This window comes from Pipistrellus kuhlii, unplaced genomic scaffold (assembly GCF_014108245.1).
Source record: "Pipistrellus kuhlii isolate mPipKuh1 unplaced genomic scaffold, mPipKuh1.p scaffold_m20_p_11, whole genome shotgun sequence".
In the NCBI taxonomy this organism is placed as follows: Eukaryota; Metazoa; Chordata; class Mammalia; order Chiroptera; family Vespertilionidae; genus Pipistrellus; species Pipistrellus kuhlii.
In genome coordinates this window covers 29,012,202-29,037,234 of record NW_023425416.1, presented here as the reverse complement: position 1 = coordinate 29,037,234, position 25,033 = coordinate 29,012,202, and the positions used below count along the sequence as shown (strand labels likewise).

General features: G+C 40.6%; 1 long non-coding RNA gene across 1 annotated transcript; it reads right to left on the bottom strand.

Moving 5' to 3' along the window:
- Positions 1 to 4,002: 4,002 nt before the first annotated feature.
- On the bottom strand, positions 4,003 to 21,812 carry LOC123652099. Its single transcript, XR_006741198.1, has 3 exons — positions 21,798 to 21,812; positions 20,658 to 20,671; positions 4,003 to 4,184 (listed from the first exon to the last, which is right to left on the bottom strand). It is a non-coding gene; the product is annotated as an uncharacterized LOC123652099 (long non-coding RNA).
- Between the last annotated feature and the right edge of the window lie 3,221 nt (positions 21,813 to 25,033).

The window sequence follows — 25,033 nt, the reverse complement described above, 5'->3', positions numbered from 1 at the left end:
TGTGTCATTGAAAAGAATGTTCTGCATATTCAATGCTCTGTGCAGAGCCACCTGGGCATCCTATCACCTTAATATCTTTGCTGCCATCAGTGGCATCCTCCAAAGATGGACCATAGGCTCTAGCGTGAACTTGTTCTCACAATGTCTAATCAAAGAGACAGACACTTGATTCAGGATGTAATTTTCATGCTTTTTACTTCTCTCATTTTATGATGGATAGTTGGCATTATGCTAATAATAATGATTATCTTTAGCATTTGATTGCATATCTTACCCAGCGACACTTTCTTTGACTGCAGTTTCTCATATCTGTGCCAAATTGCATGGGAGTTACAGAGATTTCAATGTAATAAGTGGAAAGGATGCTAATCTTAATTCCACTATGTAAGTGTGTTGGCAAATGAGTCAAAACGACACAAGTAACTCTGGGTGTCGGCACAGTTCCATTTACTTGGAAGAAAAATGAGGGCTGGATCTTCTGCTTAACTATTGTCATTTTCATCTTCCTCTCCTCTGTCCCGCTCTCAGTTTGAGAGGGGTTTAGAGGGCTCGATGGCAAACGTTACATGGTGGTGCTCACCAGTGTTTAGGATGTGAACAGAACACCCCTTTGGGTATGTGTATGGAGAGTGCCAAGTCACAGAGGCTTAGTAGAGCTACTCCTGTGGCCTAACCACTCGGGAAGCTGTGTTTTCAAAGGTTTTGGCGTGTGTGTGTGTGTGTGTGTGTGTGTCCCTGGTATGTGGTGTTCTATGATCTGAGCACTCCTGCTCCATCTGTCACTTCCCTACAAAGTTTTATTTTTTGCTCATTGCTGCTCCCTTCTTGACTGACAGTCAAATCTTAGGAAAGGCAAAACATGCATTCCTAGACTGTTCTCAGCTCCCTGTAATAAAGTGCTGAAATGAAAGTTTTAATGCAATTGAAACCCCTGACAGCCATGCACCTGTGAGGGGCAATGCTCCTGGGTCCCCAAGAGTCTTTATATAAACTGTCCCACTTCCCTTGCAGTTCTAGCTGGGACTCAGGAAGACTGCTCTGAGTGAAGTGAAATAGTACATATAACATACTAAGCACAGTACGTAGCACAACACACATGGCCAATAAATAGTAGCCATTATGACTTACATAGTTGTTTTTGTTGCAGATGTTGTTGGTTGCTACCCCAAATCCATTGCTTCCTTCAATCTTGCTGGCAGTTACCTCATTGTATTCCCTTCCCACTTCACTACACCAATGCTAGATTTAGGGTGGGTAGCTGACCTGGCTCTGACCAATAGCACATGGAGGAAGTTTTACTGAGGACCACAGAAAAAATTTGGTGGAAAGATTTGCATGAAAGAGGCATGTCTCTTTGGTTAGATGTTATGGTGTTTGGATGTGACAATTGGGACATGTCAGGGGAAACAGTGATAAGTACTGCCCCCTTTACTTTTCCATAAAGCTGGAGGAGTAGGTGGGAATGGATTTGACTCTGTGGGACAGCTATGACTATCTATCTTTCTTGCATGTTGAAGAGGGATCATCTGTAAATAGACAACCATATGCAGCCAGCCAGAAAGTACTAAAGTCCCAGGATTTTATTTTAAGTTGGGAGAAAGTAAGATGTCCCTCTTCAGCCTGGCGCCTCAGTCATGTGATCCAAAGAGCTCCTAGCAGGACTCCACTTTGGGTCATGGGCTCACTAACAAACCAAGAAGAACTTTGATTCTATTTATAAAAACATTTTTCTTAATGAATTTATTGAGATGACATTGGTTAATAAGATTATATTATTTCAGGTATACAGTTCCATAATATATCATGTCTACATTATACTATTGTATTGTGTGTTTACCACCCCAAGCCAAGTCTCCTTCCTTCACCATTTCTCCCCACTTTACCCTCTCCTACCTCCACACACCCTCTGTTCCCTCTAGTAATCACCATACTATTGTCTGTGTCTATGAGCTTTGTTGTTCTTTTTTCTTAATCCAAAATTTAATTCTTTAATAACTCTTCCTCAGATGTGTAACTCTGAGCAAAGGTGTTTCAGGACCTTGGTGATAACACCAACACAATAATATCAACTCCCCTGTCTACTCCCTATCAGCCTAGACATAATCCACTTATTCAATCTTATCAGGGAGATGAGGTATGACATACAGATGTGGAGAAACCATGTAACTGAAGTTGAACCCTCTGTTCAAGCCTTTAATTTTAATACATTTTTTGTAGAAATATTCAAAAATAATTTTTATTATTTTGCATTCTCTCAAGGGCTAAATGTATTTTAAACTGTTCCCTATGGCATAGAGTCACCTTTAGGATCCAGCTCTGATTTCCATGTGTGGCTGTCTGCAGCCTCTCCTGCTTTCATACTCTGAGCTCACTGAGCATCCTCATGGTTGGGAAAGCATGGGGCCAGGACTCAGGATGCATCTTGTTTATAAATATTAGATCCTCTTGCTGGGTAGGGGAAGTGGGATCATGGGCTTGTCAGAAGGCAGGAGCTGGATGAAAGGGAAGTGGGGTTATTAGAAGCTCCCTGAGCTGGGGATTCAGAGAACCAGGAGGAAAACTTCCATGGATGGAGGTACCCAGGGAAAGCTCTGGGAAGGCTGAGTAGGACAGGGCTGTGTGACCCTCTGAGATCAGGTTGCTAGGGTTGGAGAGTCAAAAGACAGGTGGTAGAAGGTGGCAGGTTCTTTCTGATGTTTCTTCTCCTTCTTCCATCCTCCTTCTTAGAACCTTCTAACAAATGAACTTTGAACCTCTTCCCAATCTTGAGGCCCTGTTTCTGTCCCCATCTCCAGCCTGGCCCCACATTCTTGATACTGCTCCCTTTTCCTCATCTCTTTTCTGAGTCCTCCTTCTGCAGAACTGGGTGGGAAGATCTGGGTCTGAGACTTCCAGACATAAGGCTGCTGAAAGCTGCTGGGTTATATATAGGATAAATACTTCAATATTTCACACACAAAAAAGAGTGGCTACTTTATAAATTTTAAAGAAGAGGAAGCTAAGTATATAAAGAAATAGGAATCTTTTGTTTCAACTGTGGATTGACATAGGAATCTCTCCACTCTAGTAATTAAAAATAGTTTTTAAAACTGCATGTCACTACATCATTAGTACTTTGTAAAATCAATTATTAAGCATGTCACTACACCATTAGTACTTTGTAAAATCAATTACCAGACATTTTAGAATAGAATGGAATAGAATAGAATAGAATAGAGTAGAGTAGAATAGAATAGAATAGAATAGAATAGAATAGAATAGAATAGAATAGAATAGAAAGTATCAAGTGTGTCACACATGGTAATAAAAAGTATTGTTGAAAGAAAAATGTAATTCAGTTAAATATATACAAAGATATGAGTACTAGTATAAGAACAAAAATGCAAGGCTGAATGTGTTTTTTACTGTAGATGGTGAGCAAAACATTTGAGAACTATGGAATTCTAATAATTATACTTGAAGTCAACTTGGGATCAGATATGGGCTTCCCCTTGGTCCTGGGAAGTGATCTGAATTATCCACATAAATGTTCCCTCTTTATAGAATGTATTGCTGCACCAAGGCCAAGGTTAGTCTTTGGGATCACGAATGGAATTCTCTATCTCCTTTAGTGAAATACTCACCTATGATTTTGGATATTTCTACAAGTCAATTTGGGACTGGAAAGAGGCCTCTCTCACGTGGGTAGATGGAGCAATTGCAGAAATGGATCCTCCTGCACCATCTTCCACTTTTGTATATGAGGCTGTGGTTGTGGCTTCACCTGGCCTTAGGTGGGTCATCTGCTCTCTATCTGTCTCTAATCTAAACTGTGTTCCAGTTTAATTCGAATATAATGGTCTCAAGAAGACTTATCTCATATATGCTCATGGATGGTGTGGTTAAATTTGGTGGGGAAAAAATCCACAAACATCTGAAGATATATATCCAGAAGTTGTGTCACCTCATAGCTAGTTTTTAATTTTATTTTATATTTTATTGATTATTTTTACAAGTAAGAAGGGTGAGGAATAGAGAGTTAGAAACATCAATGAGAGGGAAACATCGTTCAACTGCCTCTTGCACACTCCCTACTGGGTATGTGCCCACAACCAAGGTACATGCCCTTGACCTGAATTGAACTTAGGACCCTTGAGTACGCAGGCTAACACTATCCACTGAGCCAAACTGGTTAGGGCTCATGGCTCGTTTTTACCCATCTCTTCAACCACCAGTCCTACACTTTCTTTTGCCCCTTCATCTTTCTCTATCTTCATAGCCAGGCTGAAAATATATACTAACTGAGAACCTAGATATAACTTCTAAACTTTGGTATATATCGTGCCTCCTAGGCTGCTGATGTCCCATCCCAAGACCAACAAAGTCCATTGCCAAGACCTTGATGGCATTGAGCCTCTAAAGATGACGTACCCTTGCCATTCCAGGAAGTGTGGGGGATTCTTCACTGGGCTCCATGCAGTGATCATTTAGAATATTTTATTTGCTCCAAAATCCAATATAAATTTTACTTTGATTATTAAGCTTATCGATTTTCAGAACTTTACTGTTCAAGCTGCTCTTGTATTAAACCTTTTGGAGCCAAACCATTGAATTCTGAGATATGTATTGAGAATAGATTTATGTTTGCCTTTAATAAAGACCCATTTTTTAAGCTGTAGCCTTCTTTAGCTTTTGACATGTGAGTCAAAAATTCCTGCTTACTTTAGTTTTTGTTAATGTGTCTCAATAGGAAAAAATGACCAGTGAAATGCAAGCTGGCAAACTCAGATCCATATGAGACCAAACCATACACTGATTCAGATTAGCAGGGAAAAATTTAGGACATCACTAGCAGTATAAGTGTTAGGTTAATTCTATAAGTGATAAGATCTGTTTTCTAGGCAGCACCTATATAGGCCAGGATATATTTTAGGTGCTGGATTACTGAGAGTTATTGATATTTTATTTCCTTTTATTATTCTCATTACCCCTGGCCAGAGTAATGGTTTTTGTTATAAGAGGGAATTATGTGCATGGATGGTTCAGTACAAAAATCTCACCCATTTAAGAATTAAAGACCTCAACCTGTGCTTCTTCCTCTTGGGTCATCAGTGCCATTACTTAAAAAGGTACAGCGTATATTATCTCAACAAGAAGAAATGGTTTTAAAACAGGGCTCAGTTAACTGCTCCCAACTCCCTCTCCACCCTCAAAGTCCTTTGGGACTCCCCATTCTCTGGAGAACAGTCTGCAAATGTACTGTTTCAGAGCAAGGCTTGTATCTCAGTGAACTGATTGTATTTTGGCAGTTTACTCTCGAGGCAAGTGTTCTCACAATCTTTTCAATAAAACATCCCAGCAATAGTCTTATTTCTTTATCTTTTTCTCATATACTCAGACCTCTATATTCACAACTTCTGGTTCCTCACCTCCTGTGTTGGGGCACAGGCTAAGTAAGCTGCTGTGGCGAAGAACTCCAAGCTATGTGCCTTAGATTCAGTCCAGGTTTATATGAGTTAGGACTTCTTTCTCATCATGTAACATTTCAGAGGTAGGTAGTCCAGCTTTGCTGGGCAGCTCTGGTCCACTCAGGAATTCAGGTTCCTTTTATCGTGTGGCTCCACCAGGCTCTATCTATCATAGAATGTTGTCTTTAACTGAGTAATGAGGACAAGGTTGACTCCACGGATCTGAACAATGGGGGGAATGGAGTGGCCATTAGCTGAAATAGGAAGATGGCAGGAGGAGAGATGTAGGGAGCAGAGATGAGGAGCTCACTGATAGGCATGTTAAGTTCATACACTAAATTGGGAATATAAGTAGGTAGTTGGATAAACAGATCGAGAGGAGAGAGGCCAGAGGAGAGAGCCAGGCTATAGAAGTGACTGGAGGAGTCAGCTGTCATGGACCTTGATGAAATCAGCAAGGGAATAGTGTCTATTAAAAAAGAGAAAAGGATTAAAGACTGAGCCCTGGATCACTAAAAAGAGTGGAGGTTGGGAATGTGAAAAAGAATCAGCCAATGAATCAAAAGCAACAACTAATAAGATAGTGGCATCCTTGAAGTCAAGAGAATACTTGTCAAGGAGAAGGGAGTGATCAACTTGTCAAACACCACTTGAGTTAAATAAGGTGAGAACTGATTAAATTTAGCCTCAAGAGGCAGACACAGATCTGCAGAGCAGAGGTGAAACTAAGCGGTAAGAAGGGCTTCTGTTTTATTGATTCATTTATTTTTTCATTCATCACTTCAGGAAATAATGACTACATCCAATGCATCCTACATTCATGACATATGCCTTTAAAAAGATAATCGAAAAAGACTGTTTTTGCATTGAGCTGTGTGTCTTAGATCAATCCTCTAAATAGTGCTGTTTCTCTCCAGAGATCCCCTCTACTCTCTTCTTCAGAATCAGTTCACTTCTTTTACTGTATTTACCAGCTGCTTTGGTGACCAAAAATGGCCACCCCATAAGAAGAAGACCCTAAAGATAAACTATTGGATAAAGCAATCAGAAAAGACACAAACCAGCAAAGAAATTTGGCTGACAGTTGAGTGGGGAAGATGCACAAAACTCTGGGAAGAGCTGGTCTGCCATAAATGTCCTCTCCGGTTTCATGGGTCAGAGACTGCCAAGAGGATTTCATTGCAATGAGTGTACACAGGCGGTCCATGCTGATGATTCATTTTAATGAAGTGGAACAATGGCATAAATTAGCCAAATCAGCTTTGAAATCACTACATGCTTATGTTTGTATTAAAATGAGCTCGCTTATCTGAACACACATCAGCACGAAGGGTGGGCCTGCAGCCAAGAGGATGTCAGGGAGATGGTAACAAAGCAGGACATGAACATCCACCAGATAAAACTCACAAGGCAGAAGATAAAGTGAGTGTAATCATCCAACTGGTATTAGATAGGCTGCTCTGAGGGAAACAGGTTCCCACCAACAAGGGGGCCAATACCTCTGGATCTGGTGAAATCTCAGGCATGAGCTGTGTGACCTCCAGTACCAGGGTTCCCTTTCTGGACCTTCTACAGCAAAATGTGGGAGTTGGACAAGGTGACTTTTGAGGTCTTTCCCACCTCTTATGTTTCAAAACTAACGTCTCCCAAATGTACAAGAAGATTCACTTTGTTGATAATTAGTAAGTGGTTTTTCACCCCACTGTTAGTTTTGACCCAGATGTGGGCTTTACTAAAAGTGCCAATGATTTTATCCTTGTAAGATGCCACAGCCACACAACAACCTTGGGGGCCTAATAATGTGTGGTTATTTCCTGCCTCTAACCCACACACTCAGAGTTTGTCCCCTATATGACTGGCCAGGGCAAGTCAGTGCGGTGGCTTAGGTAGATATTGAACATTCTATACCCTAACTCTTCTTCCTCTCCCCTCACCTTTTCCCTTCCCTCCCCTCCCTCCACAAAGGTCTGTTTTTTAAGCCAAGCTTTCCCCCATGTAGCATTAAAATGGCTCCAGACAGACACTGAACTCACAGCTAGTGACTCCTGCAAACACACACACACACACACAAACACACACACACACACACACACATACACACACAAAAAACCATAAAAAACATTGGAATGCCTTTTATTTTATAGCATATACAACATCATGTGCAGATAAATAAATAAATAAATAAATAAATAAATAAATAAATAAATTTGGCTCATTGGGAACCTGCCAACCCCTTGGACTAATCAGTGTGTTTAAAGGTTGAGGTAGTCTGATTGGTCACATGCTAATTCTTGAGTTAGGGAAGGTAGAACCATGTTATTGACAATTCCATCTGGTAGCAAAGGGTATTTACCCAAAGGAAAAGTTTACAGAAGGGAAAGATTCTAGGCTGGCAAAGCAAGGGATGACTACTAAAATATCCCTTCTATTTAAAATATGTTGAGCTTTTTATTGATTTAGAAGAGCTCTTTATATACTAAGAATATTAACCTTCCATTTGTACTATATAAATTGTATATGTTACTTCAGCTTGTCTTTTCACTTTTTAATGGTATATTACTTCCTCTTAAAGTAATTTAAATTTTTTATGTAAGTCCCTGGAGTTCGGTGAGCTTCCTTAGAGCTACTACCTAAGGAGTGCCTCCCCAGGTCTCAGGGCTATCCAACACCTTGCCCCACAGACCTGAACAGCTAAATATGCGAAAGCGTTAGTTTCCCACCTTCCTCAATGATTTCAGGCATCAATTAATTTCCCCATCTGTAAAGTAGGTATTATAAGGGTATACAGTTATGTAACAGGATGTCCTTATTTTTTGAAAGTGCATACTAAACTATCAGGAAACCTATTGCTTATTTAAGTCTATGGTTTGTTACTGGTTCCTCCAAAGAAATTAAAGAATAAGAGGTAAGAAGGGTTTTATAATGTAAAATATTAACAATGTTGAGTCTGGGTGGTGGGTAAATGGATGATCATTATGCTAATATTTCTACTCTTTCTTATTTGAAGTTTTTCCCAATTAAAAAGTTAAAAAAAAAAAAAAAAGGAAGTGAAAAGAGAATTCACTGGACAGTTGTGGAGCATGTACCTGTCTTCCCCTCTCTCAATGGCCAGGTGGGGGTTTTGGGTTCCAATGCAGCCCTATGGAGTGCACGCTGCAGGCACTGCCCCTGGCAGAGCTGTTGCTGCTGACGGTGGAGTTGGGGGGGGGTCTTGATGCTGTGGAGGGGCTGTGAACCTCTGTGGAGCCTTGCTTCAGGCTAATCTCCAGCAAGCTGTGCAAGGCAGGGGCCACGCTGCCTAAAGACCTGCCTGAACTTCCACTTCTGCAGCTTCTTGTGGGAGCTCAAGTCACACTTTTCACAAGTCTCATATTCAGAAAATTTAGATTGAAGTAGAGCCAGCTTTTTATGAAAAAGGATGAAAAATCCTTGCCCTGGAGCTTGCTGACATTGATTCAGAAAAATATGTGAACTCCTTGACAGGCTTAGCCCTGCTGAAAAGGAATATGAAAAACTGGAGTAACCTTTGAAGAATACTAGCCTACAGAAGAAGTAATCAGAAATGGGAGGAAACTGAAAAGTTTAAGGATGAAATAAGTTTCTGAGAATAAGACTTGAATGAAGAAAGCTCTCTGCACAGAACAAGAGTAGTTGGCGGCTGAAATAAGAATGATCTACCACTGGAAAAAGAATAGAGTCATCGCATCAGACATCCAACAGAATGTCAGGCCAACAGCCAGTCTCCATATGGTCCCTCCAAACATGTAGACCTTCATGTTGAAAACAGAGCTCTCCTCCCCTCCACTTGGGTCTCACCTGGGATACATTCACCCATATCTTCTTCCTACCTTAATTCTGTTTGTTATTGTTAATCCTCACCCAAGGTTATTTTTTCCATTGATTTTAGAGAGAGTGGAAGGGAGGGAGGGAGTGAAGGGTGAAAGAGAGAGAGAAACATCGATGTGAGAGAGATGCATCAATTGGTTGCCTTTTGCACACACTCTGAATGGGCCCAGGATCAAACCTGCAACTCAAGTACATGTCCTCTTGATTAAAAATTGAATCCGCAACCCCTTGATGCATGGACTGATGCTCTAACCACTTAACTTTACTGGCCAGGGCTGAACTTATTTTTGCCAGTGGACCCAAGGGGAAAATAATCTGCAAGTGATTATTTTTCTCTTTCTCTGTCTCCCTTTCCTCTTCTAGATTTCCCACTATCGCCATCCTTGCATCCTGAAAATAGAAGTGAATTCATTCTGGACTAGCAAACAAAGTATTCCAGAACCATTCTGAGAACTTCCAGACTGTATGGGAAAACTTGGGACCACCTTTTATCTCTTTTTGAAAAAAAACCAAAAAACTCTGGAATGATTTCTTTCATTATTGGTTGAAAAAATTAATGCTACTTAAGAAACTATATACTTGTGCTCAAATTGAGTTTGAGGGGATGTATTCTCAATGCTTTGGAAATAATATTTACAAAACAACTTATGAGTAATATTTTTATTTATTTTATTCTATAGTTAGTGTAAATACTATATTTTAATTTCCATTATTATAATCTCAACAATAATAGGAATAATATATATGTGATTCAGTTATATAACTGAACTGCAGAAAAAACTTTTTGTTTGCATAGGGATGCACTTACTATAGTTATAAAGCAAATGTAAAAGTTAATTTTTATCTAACATCTGCACTCTCTGGTTCTTTGCAGCATGATTCACAATAGCCAAGATACGGTTACAACCTAAACGTCATCAATGGATGAATAGATAAGGAAAATGTGACTTATACACAATGGATAACAACATGTGTTATGTACAAACAATGGAATATTATTCAGCTTCCTTCACAGAGGAAAATCTGCCATTTTCAACAACATGGATGAACCTGGAAAACGGCATGTTTAATGACATAAGCCAGACACAGGAGGACAAATACCACATTATTCCATTTCTAGGAGGTATCTAAAATAGCCAAACTCATTGAAACAGAGAATGGGAAGATAGTTGCCAGGCACTGGGGGCAGGGTGAAACGGGGCACTGCTAACCTGCAGGTAGATGGGTATGTCCCACAGGTTTGGGGCTGGAGGGGGTGGGATGTACTCTGAGGGGTGGAGAGTCCCCTCACTGCTCCAGCACACACTTAAGACATTTTTAAATTTCCTCAGGTGAGACAGGAAATGAATGGGGGCTAGTAACCGTTGCTGATATTCAAGTGCTGTTCTTTGTGAGACTTGCATTTAGCATTTGTCAAAAAGGGCCTTCAAACTCCTTCCAGCCAGCAGTTTGCTGGGTTACAGTCCATGAAAGTTTTGACCTGGCTGAGGAGGAATGATACAGAGGCACATGTGGGTCAGCAATCTGGGGCTTTACAGAGGCTTACATCACGTGCATCTGACACTATTTTTAGGAATTTCAGCCTTCACACCATTGTTCCACATATGATAGCCATCTCTGTGCCTGCGCATATTCCTCTGATGTGAATGACAAGTCTAAAATTAAATCCATTTTCTTTTGGATTTACTGTTCTTTTGATGCCACCACCACCACTGCTGCTGCTGCTGCTGCAAAAACAAACAAAAATGTGTTACACAGATTTATTTTTAATAATTTCCTTAAGAGAGAGGTCAGGGAGCTTTTCTGAGCAATTCCTTAAGAGCTGATTATGGGGGTAATTTATCTGTCTCAGGTGATGCCAGCAACGTAGAGGCTGCTCTGTCACATTTTGTGGAATGAATGGTTGTCCCCATTCCAAAGTATCTGTAATGGGAATAGATCCCCATCTGTCAAAAGTGATTGGATGCCATTCAGCAGAAAGACAATTTGATTCAAGCCCTTTTTTCTTTATATATACTAACCAGCACCTCCCTCTAATTCTGAGAAATGTCACAGTGTATGGAGAGATCATGAACTTATTGTCAGCAAATTGCAATTTGAATCTTGAAATTGCCACCCATTATCTGTGGCCACTTAGGAGAACCCATTCTATGTTTCTGAACTTCCCTGTTGCATCATAAAATAGGGTTGCTGGGAGAATGAAGTGAGAAAATGTACAGTGTGCAGATGGTAGGGACTTGGTCAAGTATGTTTTCTCCCTACTCGTTAGCCCAAATTTAAGAAGTGCTAAGTGACAATGTCAGTGCTGCAAAGAACAAAACCCAAATGATAACTTGCACATTAATTCATTGAATCATTCATTCAGTTAGTACACATTGATTGAATGTTTTCTTAGTGTTGCCCTGAGAGCTGGGAATTAGACATGAGCAGGACTTGGATCCTGATACCCCATTCCCAGCCCCTGCCCTGGAGAAAGAAGGACAGATGTTGCTCAGCAGTCAGGTGTAAGTGCTGAGCAAATTCAAAGTCAAAATAGCACTGATGTCCCGAGGCCATTTGAGCTGGTCAGCATCCTCAGTCCCCGCTGCCCAGGCCCCACAGTCTCCTGGTGACGACATAGGACCACTTTTTTGCTGACGGACAGACATAGGGTTCCTAAGATGAAAGCGACTTAATGCTGCCCCTGGCTTATTGAGTGGAGAGTGGAAAAGGCTGATACTTCCTTCTCTTTTCAAATGTTTTTGAGGGCCGATGAGATGAATTCAGACTAAAGCCAGAAGACCTGCTGGGTCTACATGAAATATGTGTGCCTTCTTTGGCAGGCTGGGACTCAGTGGAGAGAGGTGCGTGTGCGACGTGTGCCTTCACCTGTGACAGCGCAAATGTGTACTTTGGAGTGAACTCCCAGAAAAAGCAAGGATGCCCTCTTACTGTGGATGCTGCCATTTGTATTCCGTAGACTGTCTGGTTTTAGAATCATAATTTTTGTTTCAGACCAATTAAAATGTAAGTAGAAGAAAATAATAACATGAATTGGTTTATAAAGGAAAAGCTTACCGAGTAAGGAGAGCAGTAGTTTCTGAATTCTTCCTTATCTCTTCATCCCTTCTCTTCATTATTTACCTTGCACCTGTATGAGGTTTATGTGACAATCTTTGTTTTGCATAGAGGTAAACTTGGATTTGAGAGGCAAATAATTTGCCCAACGTTACACAACTGGTAAACGGCAAAGCCAGGTCTATCTGACTCTGAAGCTCACAAGCTCCATAATGCTTTATGCATGGCACCAGCTCTGTATAATATAAGTAAAATGTGTGTGGTATGATTTATTGTAGAATCTGAGCATGTGCAAAGTGCCACAGGAACCCCACCCTTCTCCTAGGGAGGCCATAAAATACTTCACAAGTCAGCCGTCTCATTTTAGAGGCAAAAGTAATGCAATGAAACTTGGAGAAATGGTGACTTGCCTGAGGTAGCAAAGTGGCAGCAGTAAAACAAAACAAAAGGCTTAAACAGTGCTTTTCCTATACATAAGAACATGCTATCTTATGATGCCCAAAGTGTTGGGGCTTCACAGTAGCTAAAGAGAATTTTTAGGCCAACCAGGAAGTAGAAGACCGAAGATTAGTGGTGCTGGAAAGAAACTGGTCCCCACGTCATTTGGGTTAGCCAAGACTGGTTGCTCCCAAGTGGTAGTTTCTCTCTGCCTTCCAGTAGGTGTCGAGGTGGAAGCTGAATATGACTGTGAGTGGAACATAGTCTGACAGACAATAATGAGTCCACACATGAAGTACCTTTCTCCTAAATCAGTGTGAATCCTTGGTCCCACTCAATTTCTGACTCAAGTGCTGGGTGTGTGTAGAATTAATCATGCCAATCTTGAGACATGCTAGCTTGTATCATTGAACCTGTGGAAGCTTACTCTTGTATGAAGGCATTTGTGAGTTGTTTTTCTTTTTTGCTTGTTTGAGGAGATATTAATAAAAATAAAGCCAGTAAAAGCAACATGATTGTAATTAATGCTAATAAAGGGAAGAACCAGATTGCTGAGTGCATCTGTTCAATCTGGCTTTTTGAGCATTTGGCAGCAAGTTCATTTTTGGTAAATGGGAGATAGTGCATCAGGGCTATTACCCATTTCTAATACCCTTATACTCAGATAATGATGACACAGTTTCTGTTTCCAGACTTGGGCAGCTGCCCAGTAGGTTTTGCGTAAAAATGGGATCAAGTGTAGTCTGCGTGAGAAAAATTTTTTTGATGTTCTGTACTGAAAGTACCCCTACTTGGAGCCTGTGTTTCGGGTATGTACGGTCATGTGACGAGCTTGCTGAATTTAGTGACTGAAACAACAGTTTGCTCTCTTCATGGGATTTTTGGGATAGGAAATCAGAAGGGCAGAGTGGAAATGTTTGTCTCTTCTCCATGATGGTTAGGTCTTTGTTTTTGTCTTCTCCTGACATTTAATTCTTTGTCATTGTTCATCAGATCATTTCATTGAATCCTAGGGGAATTCTAAGGGTGGCATGCCATTCTCTGGGAATTGGGAGGAGGCACTGGGAAGAGAGAGGAAGGAAGCCATGGAATCAGTGTAAACCTGAGCAAAATAAAACAAACACTACACCGAATTGTTTCATGAAAGGAATAATATTGGCCATCAATTTCTAACATTTGGTGGAATTAGATATTGGTCACCCTTGTAGATGGGGATGTTGACTAATGGCTGGAAGAGAAGCTTCTAGGCCACTACAAATGCTACTCACTGATCTCAGTTGTGTGATCTGTGAAAATCTGTCTCTCAGTGATGATTTGTCTTTTTATTATTTTTTATTTTTTTCTCACTTATGATTTGTACACTTCTCTAATATTATGCTTTAATCTAAAAGTTCACCCCAAAATTCCAACCGTGTGTGTGTGTGTGTGTGTGTGTGTGTGTGTGTGTGTGTGTGTATGTGGTCTTTCTGTAAATAATTATTAAGGAGAATTCAGACATTTTATCTGATTAATAATCTAGATAAAAATGAGAGAAAAAATAATGATTCCAGTGGTAGGAATTGGCAGGGGGGATTGTTGGTTTTATGCCACAGGAAAAAATTATATTGCTGAACCTCAAAGTGGTTGAAATTTGATGCAGGGGAACTTTTAAGTAAGAATTCTTTTCCTCTAATTTTCCTAGGCCTTTCTGAGCCCTCTGGTCTCTGCAGAGGAGTGAAGGTGGGATGCTTCTGGAATTCCCAGTAAACTGCTGGGCTCATTCTTGTTCTAATTTCCCATCACCTCTAGGAGATGCTTTCACATAGTCTATTTCTGTGACTCTTTTGATGTGTCAAAAACTTTCAAGACTCTGAAAAACCATTTGAAAAGTAAGAGAGGAAGACATACAAAAGGCCCATGGGAGAGGCCACATGCCTTTCACAAGTCCCACAAGAAGAAAATTACAGCTAGTCTTTTGAATCACTTGTCCAGGCAGGGCTTGGTGACTAAGAGTTGGGTATTTGAAGAAGATGACTTGATTTCCCACTGTGAGGCCCTCTGAAAAAATAAAAATAAAAACAAATATTTTGAGCTCAGGTCTGACATTCTACACTTCATCTATTATTCTGGTTGAGTGAAAGCCCTTTTACAACGTTCCCAAGTACAGGAGCTAATTGCAGTAGTTCCTCCACACCTTTTTTTTTTTTATGATTGAAACTTAAAGCAGCACAGTGTGTTTGATATACTGATAATCAAATAGTAGTTGGTCTGCTTTATAAATCTATTTTTTCATACTCAAAGTCATTCATGTTATTCAGTAAGATGCCTCACCCTAATTCTCACAGCTCTTTGATACTTTTGTCTTTAATATTTTTATTGCCTAGATATTGTATTAATTACTTATTGCTATGCAACAGATCCCACCCATCCCCAATTATTTATTTTGCTCAAAAATCTGAAATTTGGGCAGAGGTTGGCAGGTATAGCTCATCAACGGGGGCAAACTTGACTGGAAGCTGGATCATACACTTTTAAGATGGCCCACTCCAATGACAGGCAAGTTGATGCTGACATTTTTACGATCTAGCATTGGAAGTCATAGTGTCACTTCTGTCATACTCTATTGGTTAAGGTAGCCAAAAGAATAAATCTACCCAGATGCAAGAAGAGGATACATAGATTCTATCTTTTGATGAAGAAATGACAAGGTTCTAAAAGAGCCTTGGGAAATAGGAGATATCATTGTGGCCATCTTTGGAAAAAACAATGTGTCCCCCCTGCCAGCCTGGCTGCCTCTTACTGCCCGCCCCCTTGCTGGCCTGGTTGCCCCACGTAGCCTGCTTATTAAATCATTTGGTTGTCCCTCACTAATGCCCTTGTCAGCCTGGTAGCCCATGCAGCCTGCTTGTTCAGTTGTTTGGTCATCCCTCTCTAACCCCCTGGTTGTAGGCAGCCATCTTGTGAGGGTGTGATGGTCAATTTGCATATTACCTAGTTATTATATAAGATTCCAATACATAAGACAGGTAGAGTGTGAGTGTGCAGACCCATGGTCCAGCTCGCCCTTTCTCAGCCTTAGATCATCCAAGTCAGCTACAGGGGGCTCAATGGCTGTGTAGAGCTCAATTTTCAAACACTGAACTTGGCAATAAAGAACAATTATAAATAATTGAGTAGAGGATTGACATTTTTTTAAAAGCGTATTTTAGGAAATTAGTTTGGCAGTAATATACAGAGATAATTGAATGGGGGAAAATGAAGTTGAAGTGACTCCAACAGACTGTTGCTAATCTCCTGATTTGAGGTGATAATATTAATACCTTGTATGATCTGATAATTAGAAACCTATCATGTACATTACCTATTCTCCCCTACATCACTGCCATGTGTTATGTAAGAGAAATGTCACTATCTCCAGTTTATATTTTAAGAAGATTCATTCATGAGGACCATATGAAAATATATAACTGAGAGCTATAATTTGAGAACCCTAATAGTTCTCAGTTTGGAAGATAAGTTTCTTCTTATACTTCCAAGGTAATAGCTCTCAGGTGTGGATCTGAAAGATTGGAACACAGGACAGATCTATTTCAATAGGAAAAGGAAAATAGTTCATCCAAAGCATTATTTCCCAAGATGTGTTCTTGGGGTATTTATAGATATAATCATGGATGTTATTTAGAGAAACTGAATCTTCTTCAAACGAAATTGCAAAACACTGGATCCAATTTATGTTTTTTAACCATAGTGTTGATCAGAGATTTAATAAGCAAATGTACATTAACTCTAAGTGGAACATAGAACATAAGAATCGCTCATATTATACTTTCCACAGTTGGTTTTTTTGTTTTGTTTTGTTTTGTTTTTGTTTTTGTGTGTGTGTGTGTGTGTGTGTGTGTGTGTTTGTGTGTGTGTCTTTAGGGATATCTCACAGAGTTTAGTAAGGTTCTAAGAAATGAATTTTGAGAAACAGTGGTCTAGACCAGGGTTGACAAACCTTTTTTAAATGATTTGAAACTAAATATTTTAGGTTTTGCAGGCTATATGGTCTCTGTCTCAAGTACTCAACTCTGCCATTGTAGAAGGAAAGTAGCCATCAACAGTGGGCAAACAAGTATCCATTATGGATACTGAAATTTGCATTTCACATAACTTTCATGTGTCATAAAATACTAGTTTTCTTTTGAATGTTTCCAACTGTTTAAAAGAGTAAACTCTATTCTTAGCTCTTGGGCTATATAAAAGAGCCAGCAGGCCGGATTCTAGAACTTTGAGCACAACCCAGGAAGGACTGGATGCAGGGCGGGAGGATGTATGCAAAGATGGGCATGAGGTGGAAGGTATCTGTGGTATGGGCAGGTGTGGGGATGGTGGTGAAGGCTGGCCTTCTTGCCCTCAGAATGCTGCCTAGGGCTTGGCACTGTTGTAAAGGGTAACTCTGTGGGAACTCCATCTCATCTCAATTCCCTGCTTAGCTTGGACCATTTACTTGTGGCAGCAACATTTAGGGAAAATTCAACACTAACTCTCAGTAAAACTCAATGACCAAAACAACAGGAGCAAGGTGGCTCATTGACTCTTGTCTGAAAAAAATTTGTTGGCCATTGTTTGCCATCTAGTCCTTGGTGAACCCTAATTTTATTTTCAAATCTCCTTCTTAACAGCAGGCCAAAAATTGTATTTTGGCCCTCACTTAAGGATCTTGGTATTATCACACTATTATATAATACCCATTTATCTCAAGGTGTGTGTGAAATGAAGTGAGTCATTTGTTAGTCATATTTTCTAGTCCTTCCAACCTAATTGTTGCAAAAACCTGGATATACACAATGAGAAAAATGAGAGAGTAAAAGCAACAACTTTTACTCTCTCATTTTTCTTACCTCAGCCTCATTTGCCAAAGTACAGGCTGAAAAAGATTGAGAACAGAAAAGGCAGAGAAAAACATTTTGCCACCCTACCTCTCCCAAACTTGCTTCTATTCAAAATTCAAAAATTTAAACAGTATTCTCCCCAAAGGGTCAGTAGGCATTTGTCTTTTTAAAAATATTTTTTCTTATTATAAAACTAGAGGCCCAGTGCATGAAATTTGTGCAGGGGTAGGATCCCTAGTGGCTGCCCACTGCTGGCCATGGCCTCCCTTTGCACCTGCCTTGGCCTGGCACTGCCCACCCACCTGCTCCACCATCCCACTTCGGTCCTGCTCTCAGTGGGGCCCATGGGAGCCAGCAGCGCCTCCACTGCTGCCCACTGCCAGTGCCATGTTGCCGATGCCCGCCATGTTCTGCACTGCCCGTTGGTGGTCAGCGCACGTCTAACTCCCACCCATAGGGAGAATTTGTATATTAGCCTTTTATTATATAGGATAAATAAATGTTCATGTCAAAGACTTTCAAAGGAACAGAAAATGAGAAGGAAATCCACTTTAACCCACCACCCAGCTATAACAGCAGCTGGTTTATTATTCTTCATCTTCAAAGTTTTTTGAAGAACATTTAATAAAAATGAGACTATTCTGTACAAACTGCTTCAAAATAGAATTTTTTTCCCCCTCTAAACGAAGCAATTTTCCAATGATGGGTTATAAGCATTTTGGCCTAAGTTGGCACTTCTCAAAGTTTCTTCCACAGAATACTATTTCCTTGGGCAATCAATATATAATTAGAAAATGGAAGGGAGGTTATGGTCAAGTGCACTTGGGAAATGGGGAATGCTAAGTTAGATACAGTGAAACGGGCTTCTTTACCTCAGGGCTTCCAAGTGTCTTTAATATGTTGGTGAGGGTTATAAATAAATTCTCAGGTTGAGGACTAGAGTGTGTAGTGTTTCCAAACTCATTGAACCACAAAACTCTTTTCCACTCTAAGAGTCTCATAAAACTCATTTCTGCTGCATTCTGGGAAATGCTGGCCAAAGTCATTAGGAGCTAAAATCAAACCCTCTAATTTCTCATGGATATTTAAAGCATAATTTTCCCATTTCTAAAGAACTTTATAAAGTTCGTTGCAAGTAACTTAGTTGGAAGAAATCTAACTGAACTTCCTTATAGTAACTCTTTATATTGTTTTGCCTTTCTCAATATAATCCAACAGATAACATTTAACTTTAAGGTAAACCAGTGATAATATATTATGGGTTGAGAATAGATGGCCTACTGGGAAAAACAACTATGTGAATATTTTATTAAAGTTATTTTTTGTTTTGCTTTATTTTTTTATAGACTTTTTAAGAACAATTGTAGACTGACAGCAACATTGAGAGGAAGAGATTCCCCATATACCCCCTGCCCCTACACCTGCTCAGCCTCCCCCTAACCAACATTCCCCACCAGAATGGTGCATTTGGTACCACTGATGGGCCTATACTGATACATTTTAATCACCAAAGTAAGGTTTTAAGATATTTCAACAAAGCTTGCTTAACATTTTAGTTCTTTTGAGCACAAAGGTCTATTCTGTGTAGCACTGATAGGCACAGAAGTCCAAGGTCAGAATATTCTATCCCAGTAGTTTTCAACCTTTTCCATCTCATGGCACACACAGGTTAATTACTAAAATTCTGCAGCACACCAAAAAATTAAAATTAAAAAAATGCCGATCTGACAAAAAAAATAGGTATAATATTTATTCATTCACACCAGACGGCTATTGCAGTGTTAGGTGTTGTCATATTTTATAATATTTGACAATCTAAGGGAAAGGAGGTCAGTGCCCCTGACTAAATAGTCAGGTATTGCATATTTTAAAAACCCTTAAGGCACACCCGTTGAAAATTGCTGTTCTCTCCATGTGATGAACTCAGTTGTCAAACTTGCCATTGACTCATCGCTGGCATGGAGTGACCCATGGTGCAACAGAGTTTTATTTTCATATTGTATGAAACTATTTCCAAGTCCTAGCTCAGTAGGTATAAACTTGGAGTTATATTCATATAGTGTCATGAGATCTTTGGGGGAAAGCATAGACAGGCCCAACTTCAGAAGGCTGGCCATGGTCGGTCCTTTTCTGAGACAATTCTTCCAAGTCAAAGGTAGTCAGAGCTGATTAGCAGAGGGGAGAGAATCTGACCCTAAGAGAGCCCATCTTCAGGAGACAGTAATCAATCAGATTTGGAGACATGGACTATACTTCAGAGAGTCCGTGAGTTGACTATAAGAATGGAGCAAAATGTGGTAGAGCAGGTAGCAGAGTCATGCAAACAGGTGCACACACCAAAGTAAAAATACAGGAACTCATGTTTGGAGCCTCTCTGAGGCCTAAATGACCTCCAGGGCTCCAATCCATGAACGAGTCCCCAAGGCCATGCCACCAGGAGGCTTGGCTATGCAGTTTTTCCTGAGTGAGGCTGGCCACAGGGGTGAAGTTCTTGTTTTGCCAATTTCCTCAGGTATTTTCCCAATGAATTCACCTTGAGCGATAATGAGTAAGGCTGTTCCTTACCATAAAAAGAGCCCAGTTCCCAGAGCTGGAAAAATGGTGAGTGCTCTTCGGTTTCCTGCTGCCTTCATAAGACACCTGTTCTGATTGCTCAGAGCTTCTGGTCTCTCCATCTTATCAGCTGGAGCACCTGAGGCATTATTCTAGCGCTTCAGATCTTTGGCCCAGGAGTTGCAGTGGGTGGATGGGCTTCAGCATATCTGTGAATTATCTGACAATGCATGTCATATTTTTTGCCGTTCACAACTTCCTGTAGACCCTCCAAGGTGTCTACTACTCCAAAATGGATGTAGATAGAAAGGAAAATCTAGGCCTGTTTGTTTTTGATCCCTGAGCTTTTTCTATAGATCAAACAGCTTGACTCTGTATATGAAGGTATTTAGAATTCTTGTAATTTTTCTGAATCCATTCTGTATAATTAACTTTCTTTTCCTTGGATTTCTGCCAACTTGACATTGCTACTTTTATCTTGAAAAGAAACAAAACAAAACAAAAAAAACCCCACATACAGTAAAGTTTTTGTCTGATGCATACATAATAGCACTGGGAAAATGTATAGGGAGTCAAATGTCATTTTAAGTTGTAAAGTGACATATTTTCCTGGCCTCATCGTGTCTCATGCTCAACCTTTCACGTTGAAAGTACATCCAACTAGAAAACCGTCTGCATCTCTGTGCTTGTTCTGCTTCCTCCCATCTTGTTCAGGTGGAAACTCTTTTGTTTTCTCTGACCCATCAAATATAATCCCAAGTTGCAGAGGACCTACAGAGAAAAGGAGAGAGCCAGTGAAGTCAGTTTTTAAAATGGAAATCCTTCAAAATGTTCCAAACACAAAAGCTGAAAAATAAAGTGTCTCTTGTGAATAAGTTAAATCTACCCATAAATAAAGACATTTTTAAATTGAAATTAATTTCTTTGGTCTTGAAATAATAATTCCTTATTCTGAAATAGCTAAGCACACGAAGTAGGTTATGACCTCAATTTCATGAAGAGAAAAGTGAAACATGGAGTCAGTGTTGCCCATGGATACTCAGTATAGGGCAGCCCTGCAGGGTCTGGGATTCGGAGTGTGGCTCTCTCAGGCCTCTGGTTCCATCACTGACCCTTGCACTCTTCATGCGTGATGTCCTTTAGAAGAAGGTCAGTAATGGAGGAAGTGATTTGACATGGATGGTCAACTGAAAGGAAAAGGGCACACAGGAGAGAGAGTTCATGGTCTCACAGGCTGGTCCCAGTTGTGAGGTCTAGAAAATGTAAATCCTTGGGCAGCTTTCAAGTGATAGCTTCCAAACATTACTTTTCTTCCTCCCCTTAATTTAGATAAAAGACTGTAATAGTTTTCATTTTAAAAAAGATTTCCATGTTATAATGCCATGAACTTTTGTTTGACAAATGTAATCATTTTGGTTAGTGAACAGGACTAAATAGATATTTTTAGGGAGAATTTTTTTTTTAAATCCTCGCCAGAGGATATTTTTTCCCCTGCTGATTTTTAGAGAGAGTAGAAGGAAGGGGGGGAGGGGAGAGACAGAGAGAGAGAGAGAAGGAAACATCACGATGTAAGAGAGCCACATTGATTGGTTGTCTCCTAAACGTGCCCTGACTGGGGCCAGGGATTGAGCCAAGGTATGTGCCCTTGATTGGAATTGAACCCAGGATCCTTCAGTCTGCAGGCTGATGCTTTAACTGCTGAGCAAAACTGGCTAGGGCTCAAGGAGAATATTTCAAGTGGGTAATGCTTTGCCTGGCCCATGTGGTTCAGTTGGTTGAGTGTTGCCTGAGGCATCAAGATATTAGTGATTCCTGGTGAGGATACTTGCCTGGATTTCAGGCTCAGTCCCCAGTAGGGGGTGTGCAAGAGGCAGCCAATCTATGTTTCTTTCTAATGAATATTTCTATCTCTCTCTCCCTCTTCCTTCCTTTCTTTCTAACATCAATAAAAACTTTTCTTTAAAAGTGGGTAATGGTTCAACTTTAAAACACACACCATAGATATTCAATAGTAGGATTTGCTGCTAAATTCTCTTGACATGTTCAGGGCAAAAATAATCTTGTTAACGATCCCGAAATATATTATTCCCGTTTTTCATTCTTAAACAAAAATATTTTAGATGTAACAAGCATACCTAAAATATCATTGTGTGGTATTCCATTGTGAGATTATACCACAATTTGTGTATCCATTTTCCTGAGAGTGGACATTGGGCTTTTTCCACAAAGGCTATGACAGTACAAAGAATGCTGCTGTGAGTATTCTTAGGTGTCCTTTGGTGCCACCTAAGCAAACATTTCTGTAGGGCATATACCTGGAAATGGAATGGCTGAGTCATTAAAGGTAGATGTATCCTCAGCCTTATTAAACACTGCCAGACTTTTTCCAAGGAGGTTGCACCATGCTTGGGCTTTTCTATTTTTAATTATCATAATGGTGTGCCCAAGTCATGAGGTTAGGTCTGCACCTGGTCTTCCTGGCAAGGATAGGTGAGTAAATTGGTATGGGGACCATTCCGTTTGCCAACTCCTGTTTTCCTTGATTAAATGTCCTCCTGTGATACACTTCTTCAGACATTATTTTTCTTGCCTTGGCCCTGACAGTACAGTCATTTTTAATAAACCTTTGACCTGTATCAATATAACTGTATGCAAGTTGGAATTAGGGGGCCCAGAAGAAAGCCAGGGAAGTCATTTGCATAGGACATACTTTCCCTTGGGCTTAAAGTATCTATATTAAAACTTCTGTGATGTGTAGTACAATCTGTGTGTGTGTTTTTTAAAATTCCTTTTTTAAGGCTATCTAAGTGATGCCAATGTAACGGAATGACTTAACACAGTTAAGTGCCAAACTGGGATTTAGAATACCGATGTTTTCTTCTTTAAAGTTAAATCCCTCTAGGATATTATGAAGATGCAAGCATCTTTGAGGCAGTCTGTCACCTTGTGGCTCCAGAAATTGAAAGCTCATCAAGTTCATGGATCGGCACTATTTCTACTTATTAATATTTTTAGTGTCTGCCCATAAATCAGGCACAAAGTGAAGGGCTTTTAAAAATAGCCTACAACATCTATTCAGACTCGATCCACTCTGCCAAAAGGAATTGTTGAAATCAGCAGGTCCCTCCTTTCCCTTCCCCCTTTCTGGCCTTTCCCTGGATATGGGATACACCTGGGTTTGTTCCAGGCCCATCAAGGACTCCAAGGATTTACCATTACTGGCCTTTGCTTCTGCAAAATTCTTAGGATAGTCATCATCTTATTCTTTCACCCAAGAGGAGGCTACAATAATTCAGTGAGGAGGGAGTTATTTGCATGCTCAAGGTGAAGTCAAAGATGGTCTGGTCATTGGCCATTGTGGCAGTGGCATCGTATTAAGGGATTGAGGGAATATATAGAAATCCATCTATTTAGCAAGTTTGTCATTTTATACTTATACCAGAGGCCTGGTATATGAAAATTTGTGCACTCAGGAGAGGGAAGGGGAGGCATCCCTCTGGCAGCCTGGGAGCCCTCGGGGGATGTCCACCTGCTAACTTAGGCCAGTTCCCTGGGGGATCAGGCCTAAGCTGGCAGTCAGACATCCATCTGGAAGCCCAGGAGCCCTCAGGGTATGTCCATCAGTCAACATCCTTAGTATTGTCACAAAGGCAGGAGAGGTTCCTGCCACCACCACTGCACTCACAGCTGTCAGCCTGGCTTATGACTGAGCAGAGCTCCCGCTGTGGGACCACACTGACAACCAGGGAAGGGAGCAGCTCCTGAGTTGAGCATCTGCCCCCCTGGTGGTCAGTACGTGTCATAGTGACCAGTCATTCTCAGTCTGCTGTTAGAGTCAATTTGCATATTACCCTTTTATTATATAGTACTAGTGCCCTGGTGCATGAAATTCATGCACATTAAAAGAGAATTAATTAGAGGAAATATTTTAATATTGCCATTTGCCATTTCTCTATAATAGAAGTGTCATAGGTGAAGGAAAATTAATAAAATATGAAAATCTTCCTCCTATCAGAGTCTGGGGTGTGCTGAGGGACCCAGAGTCAAGTCCCCACCCACCCGTGTGCATCTCAAAATCACACGAGACCCAGACCCAGCTGGCCTCATCCCCGTCAAGCCCCACTGGGTGGGGGGGATAGCCTCAGGTCCCCTGGCCTGGCAGCAAGCAGGGGGCAGTGCAGCCTCAGGTGCTCCACCTGGCCTGGCACCACACAGCCTCAGATCCCTGCTGATCACTCATTATGGGAACCCCACCTTCACTGTGGGCACAGCCATCTTGTGTTACAGGAACCCCATCTTGTGATGGCGTGAGGACTAATTTGCATATTACCTCTTTATTATATAGGACAATAAAGTATTTCAGTCTGGCCTTCGGGAGACTGAAATATAATTCAGGAGATTATATATATATATGTGGAAATAACTAAAGAGCAAGTGTAAGGATAACAGGATGTTAGGTATTCAGTGGAGGACCAAGTCCACAAATTCAGGGCCTGAAGTGAGGCCTGGAAGAGGGTTTGAAGGAACTTGCACAGGCAAAGAAAGAGCAGGGTTGGGAAAAGCACTCACGAGATGTGATGATAGCACATGGGAGGGCAGAGAAGCTGGGCTGGTATAGCCACATCGTTGGCTACATGGTGTGTGAAAGTGGCAAGGGCAGGCCTCTGAGTACTCTTAACTGAGACAGAACAATGATGGGAATGACTTCTAGAGAGATGAGCCCATCAGGATTTATATCAGGGGATGGACAGGCAAGGGAAATATTCTGTCCTCATTTGAAGAAAACTACTTACGGACTCACATTGCCACATGCAGTTGAGCAGATGGTGCATCATGATA